The sequence below is a fragment of the Tupaia chinensis genome, unplaced genomic scaffold (assembly GCF_000334495.1).
Source record: "Tupaia chinensis unplaced genomic scaffold, TupChi_1.0 Scaffold000005_1, whole genome shotgun sequence".
NCBI classification, from domain to species: Eukaryota; Metazoa; Chordata; class Mammalia; order Scandentia; family Tupaiidae; genus Tupaia; species Tupaia belangeri.
In genome coordinates, this window is record NW_006159433.1 from 37475 (window position 1) to 52965 (window position 15491).

General features: G+C 39.0%; 1 pseudogene; it reads left to right on the plus strand.

Annotated features, from left to right (window-relative positions):
• Window positions 1-683: 683 nt before the first annotated feature.
• LOC102481017 (protein/nucleic acid deglycase DJ-1 pseudogene) lies at window positions 684-15041 on the plus strand (annotated as a pseudogene).
• Window positions 15042-15491: the final 450 nt, after the last annotated feature.

Consider the following 15491-nt stretch of genomic DNA (forward strand, 5'->3'; position numbering starts at 1 on the left):
GTAATAACAGTCAACCTCCTCTACACTAAAAAGAGACAGTGATCATTTTGGCTGGAATATACACATACACGTACACATGGATACATATATCCATGTCTATGGATTTGCCTTTACTGTCTGTCCACAGGACCTCAGTCAACACCACAGTCCAAAGATAAAGAATTTTTCCCTTGAAAAAAACAGGGTTTAGTAATTTTTAAACTGCAAATAATGGTAATTTGAAAAGTTTTTTTTCTATTTTAAATAAATTCATAGGAAGAGAAATGGAAAGCAATGGTAGTGACTAGCAAGAAGATGAATCATTATGGTACATTCATCCTAATGTGTGTGTGCCAGTTGTGAAAGAGGTAGAAACTTCGATTCACCAGTATGGGATCCCACATAACATCACATGAGATCAAGAGGCTCCTTTTATACCAAGCAAGGTATAGCAGTAAGCCATGATCATAGAATCCACTGACACTACCACATGCAGTATAGCCCAGAGGTTTCTAGCCTCATGAAAGCAGCAAAATGTTTGCTTTAAGGCATAGATGAGTTACTACCTTGGAGGCAGTACCCTGTGAAGATGGCGCCTTATCCTCCAGGATGCACTATCTACAACAAATCAACCACCATTTTATGGTGCTGTGTCCCCAACAGGTAGGATACTTTGATGGAAAAATCAAGGGGTGAAGATAGGAATGGCCTCGTTTACCAATACTCCCAGTGACCACCTTGGAGGATTTGTGGATTCCATCTTTACAACTTTGGCATCTGTGAGTCTAGACATGCTGATTCCCAGAGAGGGAACATATCACAGCAGGGCACACGACAAAATTCCCATTAACCTTTGAGCCACAGCTTCCACCAGATTGTTTCAGTGCCCATGTCAAGAGATTTGCAAGGAGTCACCATTTTGACAGGAGTCATTTACTTTGGTCATCAGAAAGAGGTAGGACTGTTGTCACATAATGGGGGAGTAGGGAAGAAAGATTGGCACCCAGGTATTATTTCTCAGTACTCCCGTGCACAATTTTGACAGTAAATGGACAAGGGAAGAAGCCATTGTTTGAAAAGGTGTTGATGGCCAGAGGCTCAGTTCTGTCAGTAATGAGGGTCTGGCTCAACCCATGACATGAGCAGCCTACACTAACGGAGGCAGTAACTGAATTTGAGCCAAAGCTAGAATGAGAAAGAAAGGAGGCAATGAGCCTCAGTTCGAAACTCACAACTGGCTAAAGTGGTAGGGACTATAGTTTATCTTGCTAATCTTCCTCTCATAAATTTTCCTTTGGAATACATTTTCCCTTAGGAATTCCTTTAGAATTCTGAAAGAGCTATATATAAACTGGATTTGTGAGGTGTGGAGTATAGTAAGTGCTATGGTGTACTGCCCAGATACCCCCCTTTTTTTTTTAGGTTTTTGCTATAGGGTGTGTGCACTCGCTAGAGAGACAGAGACAGAGAGACAAAAAGCAAGAAATCACCTTCTGGGGGGATGGTCACACCACAATCCCTTCTCTTTCATTCTCCTCTCGGGATCTTGGGCAGGCATGCACACGTGCCCAGTATGAATTTATGCCACTGGGTCTGGGACTCGAACTGCGGTCGACTACGTGGGAGTCCAACGACATAGCCATTACGCTAACTGCTGATCCCCAGATACCCTTTTGGGAATGAAAGCACCTATCTCTCAGCTGCTGCAAATGCTGCCAAATGATAGCTGACAGGGTGTAATTTCAGTTGTCAAAATCAGCTGCAATGACTCTCAGTAACTGCAAACATAAAATCACCACAAATCATTCTTTTTCATGTCCTTGCAAATTATGGGTAAAAACTGGAAATTGAATCCAAATATTCATAAGCCAGTTAAAAACCTCTGCAAATAACTTTGTAAACGTCTCGCCCATAGTTTCAATAGGAAGTTTGAGAGGATTAGAGGCAGTTCATTCTCTACTACACACCAAGCACTCTTCAGCACAGTCTGCTAAAGCCAATAAAAGTTGTTCGATATAGTTTTATAATATTTACTAACACCCAAGATGAACCTGGAACAGTGAAATAATTTAATTTATGAGTGCAGAATGAGCCCAAGCGTAAAAGCAATGTTCATAGTTTGACAAGCCTCGGATTTGTTTTTCAAAACAGTGGTATAACAGCGTCTCTCATATACATACCGCAAAGAACCTGGATACAAGGCAGTGAATTGAGATTGTGAGGCTGCAGAGTTGGCTTCTCTTATTATACTTCTACAAGCTGTAGTGTTTCTGAAAGGAAAGCAGTTCCAATGCTTTTGGGGGCTAAGTAGCGGTCAAATGGCATTTATATTTCACAAGATCATTTAACCTGAAGACCTTCATACTCTTCCTAGCATTAGGGGTTCAGGGACCTTAAAAATGTCTTCCTACTTCTCTCTATATGTCGAATATAATTAATCATTAATAGAGCCTCCAGCTGGCACACGGCCTCTATCTAAGAAGCTCAGGAAGTAGTAAAAAAATGTTTTTCATATCCATAAATCTTGTTTATTCTTTGTATCTGTTCCTTCCTTTAATCCCCACTGCTACTGCTTTAGTATAGGTCACGTTGGCCCCATTCCGAGTCTACTAGAACAGCTTAACTGGTTTCTCTGTGTCTCATTTTACCTTCATCCAATTACTTCTGAAAACGACTGTCAGAGTGCTTCTCTTAACATTTCTTTTTACCATTCATGCCTCTGCTCAGAGACTCATTGCTCCTACTTGCCTATAAAACACAGTTAAAATGCCCTGGTTGGTTATGAAAGATGCTCCAATATTTGCCTCAACCTACCTTCTGAAATTTATTTTGCTTTAGACATAAAATGTCTTTTTTGTTCTTTATATGAACTCAGATTTAACTGTATACCAACTTTTGCAATAATAATTGTTCTATCTAGTAAAAAAGATTCTCTCCTTTCTCTCCTATGTGAAACAGTCTCCTTATTCCCATCTAACAGTTAAAATCATATTCAATTTCTTTTGGGATCCACTCACACCTAGATGCCTATCCCTCAGGACAAAGCAATCTGTCCCTTTTCTGAACTTTCTAATACTTTTCGTTACTATGCTTATAATTTTTTTCACAAGTACATTTACAATATCCCTCTTAGCTTTTTTTTTTTCCTTTTTTTTTTTTTTTTGGAGGTTTTTGCTATAGGGCTCGTGCACTTGCCAGAAAGACAGAGAGAGAAAAAGAGAGACAGAAAGAGAGAAATCACCCCCCAGGGGGGATGGCCACACTGCAATCCCTTCTCCTCCATTCTCCTCTTGGAATCTTGGGCATGCACGCACACGTGCCCAGTGTGAGTTTAAGCCACGAGGCCCGGGACTCGAACCACAGTCGATCACATGGGAGTCCAGCGACATAGCCATTACACCACCTGCTGGCCCCAACCCCTCTTAGTTTTTGAAGATATGAGTTGGGTCTATTTTCCATTGCCCAACATTATGTTTTAAATGTGGTAAGAGATGAGTAAACTATATTGGACACTCTTAAAGTTTTCTTCTCTTTTTTACATCCAGCCTCTCCTAATGGCTAACACCTTTTCTAAGGTCCTTCCTACCAGTGTCTTTGGGGCCAGAGAAAGGCATATCATATGGATTTGAGAAATGAAATTATATTAAGTTTTTTCTTTCTTTCTTTTTTGGAGAGGTTTTTGCTATAGGGCACGTGCGCTTGCCAGACAGACAGAGAGAGATAGAGAGATAGAAAGCGAGAAATCACCCCCAGGGGGGATGGCCACGCTGCAATCCCTTCTCCTCCATTCTCCTCTCGGGATCTTGGGCACGCACGCACATGCGCCTGGCGTGAGTTTTAAGCCACTGGGTCTGGGACGCGAACCGCGGTCGACTACGTGGGAGTCCAGTGACATAGCCATTACGCTAACTGCTGGTCCCTGTATTTTTATTTTTTTAATAATTGGCTTTATTAGCTGAGAAGATACAAGCATGTCTCTAACATGCTTGAATTTGGGGTTGACATAAGCAGGAGGCAAGTATTTTTCCTTGAGTAATTCCTCCCACCTGTTAATGACTTTTCTCAGTCAGTAGCTATAAATGACTGTGGTTTAGTGGGGCCTCATTTCTCTATGGGCATCAGAACCTGTGGTAGTTCAGCACAGGATCTTCTTTAGGTCATCTGACTCCTTGGCTTAGTTTCATTCTCTGTCTTGCTATAGTTGTTGATATGAAGGGCACTTATGTCAATTCTATCAGTATTTGAAATTCAGGCGATAGCATGTCAGGCACCTGGAAGACATGTATCTGTGCGCTTTCTTGAGGCATTTCATGTTAGCAGATCCATTGTGTGCCTTTCCTGATTCACTCATTCTTTCTTTTAGAAAACATTAGGCACTACACAACAGGCACTATGCTACGTGTTCAGTGAATCACTCTGAAAGCTCACCACCCAGACTGTTACAGTGTATGGCCTTATCTGACCCAGATAGGGTCATTTGAGAGAAACCAGCGAGACAAGTTTAGTACCAGGGTGTTGTCTTATAACTATGAGGCAGATGCAGTGTCATCCACATCAAGACAAAGTCATCACCAGAATATGCCCTCCTAAATAATCAGGAATGAGGACACACAGGTTCCAGCACTGATTCAGTTAATAACTGGTTGAAGGTCCTTTGGTGATGCATATCACTTTTCTAAGCCCTGGAATCTCTATTGTGAGAATTAAAGAAAGCAGTGCCTCCAAAAATATCTTAAGGATCATTGCTGAAAACAGTATGCACTTAGTAATGTCAGAAGAATAATCGAAGGAATGAAGTAATGTTCTCTAATTCTCAGTTCTAGAACCTAACTCTAACAGATTGGATGACTAGGTGGAGACAGTCATCTGATAAATGAAGAGGATGGAATCTCTATTGTGAGAATTAAAGAAAGCAGTGCCTCCAAAAATATCTTAAGGATCATTGCTGAAAACAGTATGCACTTAGTAATGTCAGAAGAATAATCGAAGGAATGAAGTAATGTTCTCTAATTCTCAGTTCTAGAACCTAACTCTAACAGATTGGATGACTAGGTGGAGACAGTCATCTGATAAATGAAGAGGATGGAGAACCTCTTTTTCTTTTCCAGAGTCCCTTCCAGCCAATGTAGCCACCCTCCCTTTCTTTCTTTCTTTCTCTCTTTTCCTTTTTCTTCTTCTCTTTATTTCTTCTTCCTTTCTCTCTCTTTCTTCTTTCTTTCTTTTTCTTCCATGTGAAAAAGAGACACAGAGATATAGAGACAGACAGACAGGGGCTTCTGTCTCCAACAGAAGCTCCAAGTCATGATCTAACTAGATAGCCACCCGATGAGCTCAGGGAGGCCCCGGAACAGAAATCCAGAACCTTTGCAGTGTCAATCTAAGTTATATTACCATTGTGCTACCATTTAGGTCCATGTTGCCTTTTTTTCTTTTTCTTTCTCTTTTTCTTTTTCTTTCCTTCCTTCCTTCCTTCCTTCCTTCCTTCCTTCCTTCCTTCCTTCCTTTCGTTCGTTCGTTCGTTCGTTCTTTCTTTCATTCTTTCTTTCTTTCTTTTTTGAGAGAGAGAGAGATTTTTGCTATGGCATGCCTGCACTCACCAGAGACAGAGAGAGAGAGAGAGAAAGAGAAAAATTGCCCCCCAGGGGGATGGCCATACCATAATCCCTTCTTCATTCTCCTCTCGGGATTTTGGGCACACATCCACCCATGCCCAATGTGAGTTTTAAGCCTCTAGATCTGGGACTTGAACCACAGTCAACTATGTGGGTGTCCAGCAACGTAACCATTATGCCATCTGCTGGTCCCTTTTTTTTTTTTTAAGAATTATTTATTTGGGGCCAGCAGGTGGTTTGGTGGTTGTGGCACTGAACTCCCCACATGGCTGACCATGGTTCAAGTCCCACACCTGGCAGCTTGCTTTTCACTTTCCCTCTCACACTCTGTGTCTCTCTGGTCAAATTATTACAAAATAATAGTGATAATGAATAAATTAAATGAAATAATGCTTAAAAAAAGAATCATTTATTTTTTTCAATATTATTATCTTTTAATTAGACTAGAGAAAAAGAAAGGGAAAGTGAGAAAACAAGTCATTAGGTCCAGGGCTCGAACCATAGTCAGCCATGTGGGAGTCCATTGTCTTAACCACTATGCCACCTGCCAGCCTGTGGCCTATGCTGCTTTAAGCTCGCCTTTTTTTTAGGTTTCCTACTTCCTCTTATTCTCTGAGACGAAGAGAAGCATCAACTCTGAGGCCTTTGGATATGGAGCCAGTCCTCTAGTTTGAATTTAGGCTCTAGTACATCCTAGTTGCATGTAAAAGAGATTTAACTATATCGTATTACTAGGAAGCTTAAATAAGATGATATATGGAAAGTATTTGTCCTCATGTTTTAGCATAGTATGTATACCCCATAAATGTTAACCATTCTTATATTATTTTTATTAAATTTTAAATGGCTTAATTTGAATTTTCAGTAAATTTTAATTTTATCATATTGTTGCCATTGTTATTATTTATTAGGTCAGGAGCCAGGCCTCAGATGGTTATTTTAATCACTGACTTGAGAGTGCAGGGTTGTTTTTTAATCTTTAAAAAAATTGTATTAAGATATAATTGTGCATATTTGTGAGGGTACAATGTGTTTTTACAGGACATGAATGCGATGTGTAATAGTCCATTCAGAGTAATTAGCAAACCTATGATCTCAACTATCAGTCATTGCTTGTTCTAGGAACATTCAAAATCCTACCTTTTAGTTACTTCGAGGTACACAGCAAGTTATTGCCATCTATATTGTCCCCACTGTATTTTATGACACTAGAAATAGTCCTTCCTATCTATCTGCAAGTTAATTTACATTAATCAACAATCCTGTATTCCCAAATCCTTGCCCTGGTATTAATATACAATTGTAAAGCTGAGACATTCTGTGATCTCCTTCAATGTTAAATTTAAAAACATCATTTTGTTTATGAACATAAATTCATTATTAGCATTTAGAGCACAAATATACAACTCTCTTTATTTCCTTAGAAAAACAATCAACAATGCTTTAAAAAAAGTAATATGTAGAAAATGATGTTTGCTTTCATCTTGTCTTTATTGTCAGTATCATATTTTCTTTCATGCAAAAAGCATACACTAATGATGGCTTTCAAAGACAGACAAAAAGGAATCTCAGACACAAAGATGAGCAAATGCTCAAAAATTATCAGACTTTTCTGTAAGACAGGCACCAGACTCAACAAACAGAATAACTAAAGTAACAGATAAAGTCAAGATACTCAAGGAAAATAGAATCAATCTTAAAAATAAATGTTATTAATATTCTGAGATAAGTAAGTTTTGGTAGAATTTACAATAGATGGATATTAGTTGTGAAGGGTTATCAGGGGAAATTCTTGGCTATTGGAAATGTTCTGTTTCTTGATTTAGGTCATGCTATTACTGGTATATAAAATTTCAATAAGTTGTGCAGTTAAGATGTGTCCCTTTTCACACTTTATATATATATTTTTGAAAGATTTTTGTTATAGGGCATGTGTGCTCTTCAGAAAAACAGAGAGACGAGATACAGAAAGCAAGAAATCATCCCCTGGGGGGATGGCTACCCTGCAGTCCCTTCTCCTCTATTCCCCTCTTGAGATTTTGAGTATGCACACACATATGCCCAGAGTGTTTCAGGCTGCTGGGTCTGAGACTTGAACTGGAGTCGATCATGTGGGAGTCAAGTACCTTAACCACTATGTCACCTGCTGGACCCAACACTTTATATATATTTTAATTCACTCAAAGTAAAAGTAAAGGGAAAAAAGAGAATTTTCTGCAGATATTAAGGATAAAACTTAGTACTTGAAATAAATATTTTACTAGGTAAGTTAAATAGCACAATGGATACAGCTGAAAAATAATTAATTAGCTGAAAGACTAAGCCATAAGAGTTCTTGGATTGCTGTTTGAAAGGGAAAAAATACATTTTAAAGGAAAAGCTGTATAACACCGAGGTACTAAAATCTTTTTTTTAAGATAAATTTTACTTTTCTATTTTAGCAATTTTTCACATTTAAACTTTCTTAACTTCCTTACTATGACTTAAGTATTATACTTTATGCAGAGGTTACAAAAACGAACTGTATTTGTCCATAGGAAGACTGACAAGTATAAGAAAATGTGATAGGTGTTATTATCAATGATTCTGTAGAGACAGATATAAAGGATCATGATTAACTCTATCCAGGTAAGTCAAGAAAGGTTTTTTTTTTAATGTTTTTAAAATTAATTAGTTTGTCAGAGAGTGTACTCATTTGTCACAGAGACAGAAAGACAGAGAAAGGAGTAAAAATCATTCCCCATGGAGCATGCTCATGCTACAATCACTTCTCCTCCATTTCTCCCTATTTTCAGGATTCTGGGCACACATGCACATATGCCTGGCACGTCTTTCAAGTCACTGTGTCCAGGACTCTAACTGCACAGTTGGCCATGTGACATCCAGTCACCTTAATCACCAAGCCACATGCTTGCCTAAGAAGGGTTTTATAAAGAGGTTGACCTCTGCCTTTATTTGTACTCTGTCCTATTTCAAATGATAACCTTGTTTTGTTTTGTTCTTTCTATGGGGTGCGTGCAGAGACAGAGGGAAAGTGAGAAATCACCCTCCAGGGGAATGACCACACCACAATCCCTTGCACTTGTTGTGATTTTCATGCCACTCGGTCTCTGGGACTCAAACCCTACACGGGATCCAGAGCCTTAACCTCCATGCTACCAGCTGGCTCCTCAGATGCTATCTTTTATTTTCCTGTGTGGCTTAGTGTCTGCTTTTTCATGAAGTCTTTTGTGGTGGAGTTGTTAAATTGGAATGCATATGGTGATCATTAAACTTTTTTTAAATTTAATATGAAAAATCCTATTTATAGGTTATCAGGAAAAAAAATCTTGAATAAAATTTGTTCTTAGAGACAAAGAACATGAGTATCACAAATAGAGATATTGAGTCTCGTGACTGGTCACTCACCATTTGGGAAAATATCCCCCCCGCCCAGTTTTTATCTCATACCATCTGATGATACTTTCTGTGTGTTCCTTTCTTGAAAGACATTGGTTAAATGAAAAAGTTCAGAGGGTGATAGACAAGTCTCTTGGATTTCCTTGTAGTTGGGAAACTACCTAACTCAGTCGAATGGTCTTTGATGTGGTTCTGTACACCTGTGGCTAGATGAACACTAACCCTTACCTGGAGCTATTGATATTTTGATTCTTTACAAATACTGAAGCCTTTTGGTAGTTTAGCCCCTACTAGATAAGAAGACATTTTATTGCTCCCTAGCATGAGACTTCTAACCTTTACTTCCAAATCACAATTCATTTTTGCTTTTGCCAAAGATGTTTTATTTCCTTTTTTTCTAACTCCCAGAAGTAACTTTAGAAATAACTGTAACAGGAGCAAACTGAATTGAAATATTTTACGTTTGGAGAGGTACATGAGTGTGTGTGTGTGCGCACACAGATAGTATATCTCTGCAAAGAATATTACTTAGAATATTAGCTTCAGCTTTCTTATAAAATGCAGAAAATGAGCAATGTAATAAATTTTTATTTTATTATTGTTATTATTTTTAAATTTGACTAGAGAGAGTGAAAGAGGAAAAGTAAGAAAGCAAGCCACTAGATCCGGGACTTGAACGGCAGTTAGCTATGTGGGAGACCAGAGAGTCAACCACCATGTAACCTGCTAGCCCCATAATATAATTAATTTTAAAGTCTTCTGTTCCTCACAGAATTATGATCTGATTTTTTTTATCTCAAAAAAGCATGTCTGGGACCAGCAGTTAGCGTAATGGCTATGTCGCCGGAATCCCATGTAGTCGACCGCGATTCACGTCCTGGACCCGGTGGCTTAAAATTCATGCCAGACACGTGTGCGTGCATGTCGGGAACCAGCAGTTAGCGTAATGGCTATGTCGCCGGAATCCCATGTAGTCGACCGCGATTCACGTCCTGGACCCGGTGGCTTAAAATTCATGCCAGACACGTGTGCGTGCATGTCGGGAACCAGCAGTTAGCGTAATGGCTATGTCGCTGGACTCCCACGTAGTCGACCGCGGTTCGCGTCCCAGATCTGGTGGCTTAAAACTCATGCCAGGCGTGTGTGCGTGCGTGCCCAAGATCCTGAAAGGAGAATGGAGGAGAAGGGATTGTGGCGTGGCTATCCCCCCTGGGGGGTGATTTCTCGCTTTCTGTCTCTGTCTCTCTCTGTCTGTCTGCCGAGCGCACGCGCCCTATAGCGAAAACCTCTCCAAAAAAAAAAAAAAAAAAAGAAGGAAAGAAAGAAAGAAAAAAAACAAGTCTAGAGGAATGATATCATCAAAATGGTGCACTAGGAAGCTCCAAGCTTTCATGCCCCCAGAGAAATGTAAAACCAAAACCAAAAACAAAGCCATAGGATTAGAAGCTATCTGAGCTAACTTTTCAGAATTCTGGAAAGCAAACATTTACAGTAACCAAATACTCAAATAAAAGCCATCTCCAAAATAGTAGAAAGCTACTGGTGCATCTTTACTCACCCTTTTCCCACTACCTTCCCAGTATGTCAGCAGTTTCGGTCTTGAGTTGCTGAAGTTTGATTCTCATATTCTTCTCTCCAACCTGAAAGAACAGAGTGGACATTATTCGTAAATAGTTCGTTGAGCCTGTTCTAACCAGTCTGTTGGATACCTGATGAACTGATTCACACATCTCTGTCTAGCATAACTTGCAAAGCAGATAGGGAAAATGTAGACACTGCTTGTCTAAGACAGAAGAGCACTGTAAATCCCCAGACACTTGAGACAATGAAGTCCCGGGGCTACATACAATAGACCATCGAAAGCCTGGAAGAGAAGCTGGGCAGAGACTGGGAATTAGGACATTCAAAAGGAGCCTGTGTACAGGGGAATTTAGAAAGCCACATGCATACTCAGACAAAATGCATGTTCAGAAAAGATCAGAGAAAACCTGAAACTTCCACTTTAGGATGTCAGTCAGCTGAAATAAAGTTTAGCTAATCATTGAAGGAATGCTCCAGTGCAGAGCCAGTGTGTAAAGACTAGGAGAAGTGGTGATTTTCTCTTTTTCTTGTTGGTTTCGGCTTTGGGCATTCAAGTAAATCTGTGTTTATAGGTGGATATTGGCTAAAAAAAAAAAAAAATAGAGACCTCAGTGACAACATATGAAAAGGAATATTCTTTGGAAATATAGTTTAGGAATGTTTCAAAACAATGTACTATTGTACTTCCATCTTCAACCATCAAAATTTAAAATAAGATTATCAGCTAATTTCTCATCAGAAATCTTGGAGACTAGAATGCAATTGGATGATATGACGAAAGTGCTGAAAGAAAGAAACTGTCAACTGAGAATTCTGAAAGCAAAATTGTCCTTAAAAAATGAATAAAATTAAGACATTTCCAGTTAAACAAAATCTGAGAGAATTCATTACACCTAGACTTGCCCTATAAGAAATACTAAGGGGAATCTTTCAAAATGAATTAAAAAGTTGTTATTACAGTAACTCAAAAATATATGAAAATATAAAGATAGCCAGTAAAAGTCAATACAGAAAAATAGAAAACTCAGTATTATTATAATCTAGTAACTTTATATTTTATTTTCTACAGGATTTAAAAGACAAATGTATGAAAAGTAGTTATAAGTCTATTTTATTATGCACACAATATATAAATGGAAAGGCATTTTACAATATGTTCAAGATTAGAATACTTAATATTGTAAGATTTCAATAGTACTCAAAGCAATCTAAATTCACTGCAACTCCAGTAAAAATTCTAATGGCTTTTTTAAAAAAATAAATAAGTAAATAAAACTTTTTGCAGCAATAGAAAAACCCCACTGTAAAATTTAAATAAATCTCAAGGGACCTCAAATAACCAAAACAAATCTTGAAAAATAAGACAAAGTTGGATGACTCACATGTTCCTATTTAAAACTCATTATAAAATTCACAGCAATAAAAATAGTATGGTACTGGATTAAGGACAGATACATAGAGCCATGGAATATAATAGCCTAGTCAATGGATTTTTGACTAGGGTAGCAAGACCATTAAAATGGAAAAAAAAGAGAGTGTTTTAAATAAATGGTACAAAGAAAACTATATAGTCACATGCACAAGGATAAAATTGGACCCTTACCTTATACTACATACTAAAATTAACTTAAAAATGGATGAAAAACCTAGACATAAAGGCTAAAAAACTTTTGTGCATGAAAAGATACTATTGACGGAACCAGGAGTTAGCGTAATGGCTATGTCGTTGGACTCCCATGTAGTCAACTGTGGTTCGCGTCCCGGACCCGGTGGCTTAAAACTCGCCGGGCGCGTGTGCGTGCGTGCCCAAGATCCCGAGAGGAGAATGGAGGAGAAGGGATTGTGGTGTGACCAGCCCCCCTGGGGGGCGATTTCTTGCTTTCTGTCTCTATGTCTCTGTCTGTCTGACGAGCGCACGTGCCCTATAGCGAAAAAAACCTCTCCAAAAAAAAAAAAGAAAGAAAAGAAAAGATACTATTGAGACAATGAAAAGGCAATTCATAGAACAGGAGAAGACACATTCAAATAATACAATAGAAGCTTAATATCCAGAATATATAAACAAGTGCTACAACTCAGCAACAAAAGCAACCCAATTTATAAATGGGCATAGAGGGACCAGTAGTTGGTATAATGGCTATGTCACTGGACTCCCATGTAGTTGACCACGGTTTGAGTCCTGGACCTGGTGGCTTAAACTCACACCAGGTGCATGTGCATGTGTGCCCAAGATCCCAAGAGGAAATGGAGGAGAAGGAATTGCTGCATGGCCATTCCCCTGGGGGATGATTTCTCGCTTTTTGTCTTTCTGTCTCTCTACCTCTCTCTGTCTTTCTGGCGCATGTGCCCTATAGCAAAAACCTCTCCAAAAAAAGGAAAAAAAAAATGGGCATAGAACTCAAATATTTTTCTATGGAGAAAATGTTCATGTGCACAGTAGGCACATGAAAAGATATTCAACATTACTAGTTATTAGATCAGTGTTTATCAAGACCATAATGAGATATTACTCTATACACATCAGGATGACTACTATGAAATAGAACATTAAAAAAATATTGACAAGAGTATGGGCAAATTTGAACTCTTGTGCATTTCTGATAAATGTATATGCAGCTGCTATGAAAACAGTATGATGACTTTTCAGAAAGTTATGCATAAAATTAACATTTGATTCAACATATTCTATTTCTAGGTATATATCAAAAAGTATTAAAGCTGAGATTCAAATATGTGCTTGTATATTGATGTTCGCTGCAACATTATTCACAAGAACCAAAAGCTGGAAACAATCCAAATGTCTATTGACAGACAAATGGATAAATAAAATATGTTATACACATACAATGGTATGTTATTCAGTCTTTAAATGAAATGAAATTTTGATACATGATACAATATGAATTAAATTTGGAAATACAAGGGGACTTCAACAAGTTCATGGGGAGGGCCAGCCGATGGCATGGTGGTTAAGGTGCTGGACACTCCCACATGGCCTACCACAGTTCGAGTTCAAGACCAGGCGACTTGGTTTCTCACTTTCCCTCTCTCTCTCTCTGTGTCTCTCCCTGGTCAAATTAAAATAAATGAATAAATAAATAACATAAAATAAAATAAATAATTATTAAAAAAAAAAGTTCATGGGGAGGCTAGTATGTAATATGGTGGTTAAGGATGCTGGACTCCCACGTGGACAACTGTGGTTCAAGTCCCGGACCTGGCATCTTGCTTTCTTACTTTCTCTCTCTCTCGTTCTTTCCTTCTCTGGTCAAAAATGAAAACAAACATATAAATAAAATTAAATAAAATAATTATTTAAAAAGTTCATGGGAAAAATGGAATTGAAGTATGAGCTTATTTTGGTAAGAAAATGAAATCTATGCCTAGTTTTTCATAATATGCATTTTTCATTAAGTTTTGAAAGCCCTCTTGCATCACGCTAAATGAAATAGGCCAGATGCAGAAGAGCAAATATTGTCTGATTTCACTTATGTGAGGTAACTATGGTAATAACGAGCAGGGTTTGACAGGATTGACTAATTTTTGAAATAAGTTCTACTGTGAGGCAAATGGTATACAAAAAGCCTCTCATGCTAGGGAGAAGTCTGTGAGAAGAGTCAATCAGTGCAGCAGACTGCACTGTTGTTTTATTTTAAGAAATTGCCGCAGCCACCGCAACCTTCAACAACCAGCACTCTGATTAATCTGCAGCTATCGACCTTGAAGACCACCAGAAAAAGAGAGAATTGATGCATACCACCACAAAAAATAATCAAGAAACATAGAAAGACAAGAACAGAGAAAGAAAAGAACAATGAAACTACAAAATAGTCAGAAACTGGCATGCGTACCCATTTAGTCTGGTGTAGGTCTTAAAAATAATAATAATAACATAAAAACGGCTTCAAAAAGAGCTTTGGTCATCCTGGCTAAAGGAGCAGAGGAAACGGAGACAGTCATCCCTGTAGATGTCATGAGATGAGCTGGGATTAAGGTCACCGTTGCCAGTGTGGCTGGAAAAGACCCAGTGCAGTGTAGTCATGATGTTGTCATTTGTCCTGTTGCCACTCTTGAAGATGCAAAAAAAAAGAGGGACCATATGATGTGGTGGTTCTACCGGGACGTAATCTGGGTGCACAGAATTTATCCAAGTCCGCTGCCATGAGAGAGATCCTGAAGGAGCAGGAGAAGCGGAAGGGCCTCGTAGCTGCCATCTGTGCAGGTCCTACTGCTCTGCTGGCTCAAGAAATAGATTTCGGAAGCAAAGTTACAACACACCCGCTTGCTAAGGACAAAATGATGAATGGAAGTCATTACAGCTATTCTGAGAATCGTGTGGAAAAGGATGGTCTGATTTTTACAAGCCGCGGTCCTGGGACCAGCTTTGAATTTGCTCTCACAATTGTTGAGGCGCTGAGTGGCAAGGAGGTGGCCAACCAAGTGAAGGCTCTACTTGTTCTTAAATATTAGAGCAGAAGAATATGACTGTGGGAACCAGCAGTTAGCGTAATGGCTATGTCGCTGGACTCCCACGTAGTCGACCGCAGTTCGCGTCCCGGACCCGGTGGCTTAAAACTCACGCCGGGCGCGTGTGCGTGCGTGCCCAAGATCCCGAGAGGAGAATGGAGGAGAAGGGATTGCGGCGTGCCCATCCCCTCTGGGGGGGGTGATTTCTCGCTTTCTGTCTGTATGTCTCTCTCTGTCTGGCGAGTGCACGCGCCCTGTAGTAAAAACCTCTCCAAAAAAAAAAAAAAAGAATATGACCGTGTTTCATTCTCACTGCATGTGGATTAAACAAGAAGTGGTTCACTAATGTGCCCATAAGTCCTCATTGTTGCTTTTTGGTAGTCGTGAAGTAACAACTGCACATGGATTGCTCAGCCTATGAGTTGGATCTGTATATTTCTTTTTTTGGAGAGG